The following is a 6,591-nucleotide window of genomic DNA, read 5'->3' as shown; positions in this document are numbered from 1 at the left end:
CGCGCGGCCCCGGGGCGTAAGGGGGAATGGCCGGCACGGGGCGCGCGCTCCCGAGCAGGCGCGCGCGCGGGGGCGCGCACGCGGGCGCTGCCCCGGAGCGCGAGCGGGAGGAGCGGGCGCGAGCCCGGGTTCCGCTCCCGCCGCCGCACGTGACAGCGGCCGGCCCCGCCCCCCGCGCTCTTAAAGGGACGGCGCAGCGGGGCGGGGCCTGAGGGGCGGGGCCTGAGGGGCGGGGTCTGTGTGGGACGGGGCTGCGGGGGTGGGGCTGCGCTCCTGACCTGCCCGACGGACCCTGGAGGTCTCTCAGCCCCTTCCCCTCAGCCCGGCTCCCCTTGGATCGGCTTCCCTCAGCGTCTTCCCCTCAGCCCGGCTCCCCTTGGATCTGCTTCCATCAGCCCCTTCCCCTCAGCCCGGCTCCCCTTGGATCGGCTTCCATCAGCCCCTTCCCCTCAGCCCCGGGTCCCTCAGCGCCTTCCCCTCAGCCCGGCTCCCCTTAGATCGGCTCCCATCCACCCGTCTCCTCTCATCCCCCTCATTAGTGATGCTACAAAACACGTGAATAAAGGACTTTAAGAAATGAGAAGTCTCTTTATTAAATGTGAACATTCAAGACCCAGGCAAGAGCTTGATTTTGGAAGGCACTGAGCAGCCAGTCTAGAAAAGCATTTAAGTGCAGGCATGACTTTAGATGTATAGTTTAAATAATTGAACATTAACATCTTTTAAGATGAGCATGTGCTTCAGAACTTTTCTGCTTTAGGACTAGGAACTGAACTTCTCAATGGGTCAAAACATTATTTTTGCTCCTATGTCTTTAGTCTGCACTATCATTCACTAAATATTTATCACTTACAATATCATTTCTATTCTGCTCGCGTTTCCCAAGTAGTTCAGTGTTGTAGCACAATGCATAGGGTTGCCATTAAAATGTTTGCAGGGATTTCAAGGACAGACTTTTGTTTTGCCCTTTTTCACGCTTTGATCAGAGCTTTTTTTTTCCCCCGTGGGTAGTTTTCTGTTTGCATTCAGTGTGTTTTCCATAGATTCACAGCTGGGTGCTGTTTTTATGAGCCTGTCAGCTTTAGTTAGCACAAGGGGAAAAACTGGAAGATTAATTTTGCATTTTTGCAATTCATTGTCACTAGCTAATGGTAAGGAAATGCGTGGGCTGACAATTAGTCATGCGCTCTCCCAGTATTACCTGATTGCCAGCAGCTTGATTTCAAGTTTAAATGTTGATTAACAGAAAGGGATGTGATTTAGGAACACTCCACACTTGGAAGTACAATTGGCTGGATAGATTAGACAAATACACCACTCTTCCTGAGGTGAATGGTACCAGACCTGGAAATGACACTCTAAACAGTGTGAGGAACTTTATTCCTAAGTGTTGCTCATTAAGAAGTCATGGAACAATTTTTTTGTTTGTTTGGCTTCAATGCTCCTGGCAGCTTCCAGAGAAACACTAGAAAAATCTTGGGTCATCTTTTTTGATGCCAAAGTAACTACAGAAGCCTTTCATGTTACCCTTCATACTCCTTCTCAGTTTTTAGTCCAGCTGTGCTTTGTCATTTCTATTTTCATCCCTGTGTGTCCAAGGCAATGCCTCTGTATTCCTCCTTGGCATTCCCTACCCACTTGCACCTTCCATGTGCTTCTGGTTCGCTTTGGAGCTTAGGGAGGTTCTCTTAGTGAGGTTACTTTCCTCACTATGATGATAACCTCACTCTTAGTGAGGCTACTTTCCTCAATATGTTTTTGAGAAGGCTTTTTTTGTGTGTGTGCTTTTTAGAGAGGGTCTGTTATGCATTAAACAGAGACTGAAGAGTCTGCTTTGAGAAGCAACCTCCTCAGAACAAGAGTAACACAAGAGGGTCTCCTGACAGGCAATATAGTGGATAAAAGAGATTTGTTTGGTACTAGAACATTTTCTGAAGTGCCTGTAAATGTACTACTGAAAAATAGTTTTATGTTGTGTTTTATAACAGAAAAATATAAAACTACTGGCATGAACATTAGCTTTTTGGCAAGAAAATGAAAACTCTCAAAAACCAGAGAAAGCAGTTCTGCAAAAGAATTTTTGCCTGAATTTATTTTTAGCTTTCTTTTCAGTGAAGTAACTTTTCGTGGCAGCTATAGTTATCTCTAAAGGAAGAGGAACTCTGGTATTCCCTCCTTCCTCATGAAAATCTCTTACTTGCAATGGGAATATTTCCATTTCAGTGAGCACTAGGAAAAGAACAACCTTTTCCCTTCGAAGCAATGTGTACGTGGTTAATATCTGCAATATACTCTATGGCTGATGGACAATGTATTGATTTCCCTCTGCTGCACTTGCTGTTAAGAGCAAATCAATGGGACCATTTTTGAAAATAAATGAGAATGTTTTGACTGCCTACAATTCTTTTATTCTAGAATTGCAAATTGCAGTTTGCAGACTACCAAGCTACTGCACATAAAAAGATTCCTTGCTGTGTTGTTGGGCTGCCTTCCTCAGTTAAAATACTATTTATACTATACCAAGGACACATTTAATTCATAATTTCTCCACAGTAAACAGCAGGCTGTTCTTCATGGCCATTGTAATAAAATTTGCATCTCATTTAAAACAGATGGTTCTTGCTTTTCCTCAGTCTGAAAAAGTTAATGGTTTTATTACCCTTTGGAAGAAGTTATCTCCCTTTCTTTACATCTAATTTAGGCCGGGGTTTTTTTAAACAGAACAATAGCTCACATTACAAAAAGAAGAATTCTGCCTTTAAAAGGATGAAAAGTAAGATTTCAGGATCACTGGAATTTAATATGTCTTTTAGAAAAAAAGGGTTTTTTAAAGGGGGGTTTTTTTCTGCCATTTGGCCAATTTGAATCAATTTTGCAAGTAGCTTTCTTGGAAGTTGCTTTAATTTCCCTAGGGGGTTGTTTGTTTTTTTTTTTATTATAGTGTTATAAAACCAAAAAACATAATCATCTTTGTAGTTTTACTGGTGTTCACTGAATCTAGCTTTAAATCCTCCAGGTTTATCAGTAGATTAGACAGTAAAATAGCAAAAATAGCCAAATATATGTATTCCATTTTTGCATAACTAACTTTATGTGCTGTGAATACTGTGGAGGCCAAGCATCAGATGACACCTGAAGAGCAGCAATAGTTGCCAAGTGCTGAAGTGTTACACAGTTCGTTTTGTCACTTTTCCCTGGTTTTGGCTGCCCTAGGAAAAGGAAATGTATTAGATATTCAGTGCAAAAATCTGTCAGTCATATGTGATGGAAATAAATGCAGGAAAAGTGTGGGGGGTTGAATCACTTTCCTCTTGCTCCCTGTTCTCCTGGCACTCATTATTTTATACAATATTTATGAATTATTATGCATTGTTTGCATTCATGTCATGCCCAGGAGCTCCAGTTCTGAATAAGGACCCCCACTGTGCGAGGTGCTGTGCAGAGCCAGCAATGTCTGTTCAGATTCCAGGGATTTAGAACCATTACAAAAGGCAAAGCCAGTGACAGAATGAGATGTTTAGGGGATGAACATAAGAAAATGAGGCATTTGTCATCAGCTTCAAAGCCAGTGGTCGCAGCATTCCAGGATTTCAGCATTACTGAGTTGTGATGGAAAACATACTTTAGTACTCCATTCAGTCAATAAAGTTTTAACACAAAATATTTGTATATCATTCTCTCTCTATATATATACATATCACTCTCTCTATATGTTTATATATCACTCTAGTAGACTCCACTCTACATATTGTGAATACCTTGCTTTCAAAATAGCACATGTACAGCTGCAGCAAAATCCTATGCAACCAATTAACTTGGGGTCAAACTCTCCTTTCCTCACCCCAGAAGTTTTTCCAGAGGGAACTTTGCAGAGTAAGGTCTGACACGCTGTGACATTCAGCAACAATACTGAACACTGCTAAAGCCAGCTTAAATAATCCTTTCCTCCTTTCCAACTGTGTGTTTCTATTCCTGTCCCACGCCTGCACTGGATAGCCACAAGCATTTGTGCAGCATATTGTGAACTGGATTTGCAGATGCACAGTAACCTATTAAATACTATTTATGAAACTGGACTCTAAATCACAGTAACTGAAGTAGGAACAAACTTACCTGACCTTACTGAGCAGAAGGAGGGTCAGGACTTACCTTAGTATCACTCAGCCAGTGCCAGTGTCACACAGAGCAGAATCAGATCATGTCTATAGTATGGATATGCTAATGCAAACTGTGCCTACGTTAGGAAGCAGTGACACATGGAATTGGAAAGGATTTGGAGACCTAAACAGCTGGTGCTGAGGATCCAGCTTCTGAACTATGCACATTCCAGGAGTTTTATTTAAGATTAGATCCAGTTTTGTCCTACAGACCCCTTAGCAGCTGGAGCCTGTCAGAGGCAGTCCTGGAGTGCATCTCCTGTTTGCTGTTGCAACTCTTAAGGAACCCAATTCATGTGCTCACATATAGAACAGCAGAGTCTTGTGATGAGCCTCAGAGAGTGTCATCCAAAGGAGCTTTTCCAGTGACCATCACCTTCCCAAATGTCATGAGCTGGAACAGGAAGAGTGGTCTTCTGGAAGCCTTGCTGTATCTTAGCCAGATTCACCAACACACACAGATGAGCTGATTGTTTTTAACACTGTGAGTGAAATTATTCTGGCAGACATTTGGAGCCATAAAAAACCTCATTGACACACCTACCTACAGGTCTCCAAGAGCACTCATATTTACACAACCTCATCCTCTACATAATGCTGCATTTACACTGCAGATACACCTCAGTGTTTAAGAGCAGGGATGTATGAAGTTCCAAGAGTGACACACAACCCTCTCCTCCCAAGAGCAGAATCTCCAGCTGCCAGGCAACAATTTAGGTCAAAAAACACTTATCAGCTTTTCCTTCATCTGCGGCATGTGGTTAAAAAAGTCCTGGTCAGATCTTGCAATCCTCAAGCTCTTGATGCTCAGTTAAGGACTGTGCCGGTAATTAGAATACTTATGACTCTCAAAGGGCTAAATCAGAAGATTAAAAGAACTTTATTTTCCTGTGAGATTATATGTTCTATACTTGAGTGACTGGGATAGATGATCATTGCTATATACAGGCTAAAAGTGTTTATTGCTGGCTTTGCTTTTCTTGTGCAATGCTATGTAGGTCATTGTCAAACCGAGGGAAAGAAGACAGACATGAGACTGAAAAAGAGGACTGAAAATCAGAAAGTCTGAGTCCTTGTCCTTGAACACACAGAAGGTTCTTTGCACCACAGTTTTGCATTTAGGACTAAAGGTAACGTTTGTTCCCTACTGTGCACAAGTGTTATAGCCTGACTATACTGATATGTGTAAAATGTTTTAAACCGCCATGGCGACAGAGTTTGTACTCATATTTATATGCAGATAAATAAAAGCAAGGTCTATCTTTTATGGAAATAACAATAAAATAAAATGTATGTAGGATCATTCCTCAGACAAATCAGGGAAGTTCTGTATTTTTGTTGGAGTCAGCCAGGTTCTGCATTTGTGGGGGGGACTGCCAGTGAGAAGCAAGATTGGAGAGGAGCAAGGTGGAATCAGAGCCGTGTGAAACACTTGGCAATGTGCTTTTCACTTTGATATTTTAATTATATCACAACATCTATCTATCTGAACAATTTGTATACTGCATTTCTAGAATAGCTTTTTACCCTGGCTCTGTGGCTATGTGTGATAAATCAGAGGGCTATAACACTATGATGGATATGGAGCTACACAAATGACTCCACTTTACCTGATGTTTCTGAGATAAAGTCAAAGGCATTCCTAAACAAAATTTTAAAATATCCTAGACACTGCATATAAATAGTGAATTGTCTCTTTGGAGATGAGACACACAAAGAATTGCAAGGCACTCTTTCATTTATTAAGGCATCCTAAGCCTGCCATATACACCATTACACCATGTAGGAGGAAATAGAACTATTCCTGAGTAATTATTGCAGGGAAATTACAAGCACGTGTTGTTGTTGCAGGAGTTACACTATGTCATCAGGCCGGTAGGGCCAGGTGGAAACATGACCAGCTTGGAGAAATAAGTGCTGATCTTTGAAAACTAGCAGAGAATGAGGCCCCAGAAAGTAGGGAAAGTATTTGGGCTTCTAATTTCCTATTGTTTTCCAATGTCTGTGAAACCACTGGGCAGTTATAACTTCTTATATATTGAGGAATCTGTGCCACCATCCTGACCTTAACAAAGGGAAAGTAGGAAGAGTCACAGAATTTTAGATCAGTCAGACCCTTTTCTTAAATGAAAAGAAGGAACAGAAAAAAAATTATCAAAGTATGTACTTTCAACTACCTGCAAGACAATGAAGTGTGAACAGTTAAGATAATAAATGTGAGATTGAATCAACATCCTTTCTTCTTACAACAGTCTAGCAGTCCTGGGAAATAGCTGTGTCTGCACTTAATATGACCTTTGATCCTGTTCCTTGTGGCTTTCACATAGCTATCTAATGAAAATGGTCCACTTATGACACCTCCACAGTTGTAACATTTGTGAATTTTCTCCTGGACAGTGGTTACTAATGGTTAACACTCTAGTTTGGTACTATC

General features: G+C 41.8%; 1 protein-coding gene across 1 annotated transcript in view; it reads right to left on the bottom strand.

Annotated features, from left to right (window-relative positions):
* Nucleotides 1–45, bottom strand: part of INPP5F (inositol polyphosphate-5-phosphatase F) — a 41,551-nt gene extending 41,506 nt beyond the window's left edge. Inside the window, exon 1 of the mRNA XM_042019458.1 lies at nt 1–45. The gene's annotated coding sequence lies outside the window, so the exon portion shown is untranslated.
* Nucleotides 46–6,591: the final 6,546 nt, after the last annotated feature.

Source organism: Corvus kubaryi, unplaced genomic scaffold (assembly GCF_017639235.1).
Source record: "Corvus kubaryi isolate FWS band 111438036 unplaced genomic scaffold, C.kubaryi_AGA036_p1.0 138, whole genome shotgun sequence".
Taxonomy (NCBI): domain Eukaryota; kingdom Metazoa; phylum Chordata; class Aves; order Passeriformes; family Corvidae; genus Corvus; species Corvus kubaryi.
Note: the sequence above shows the minus strand (reverse complement) of the source record. Positions and strands in the feature narration are given on the sequence as shown.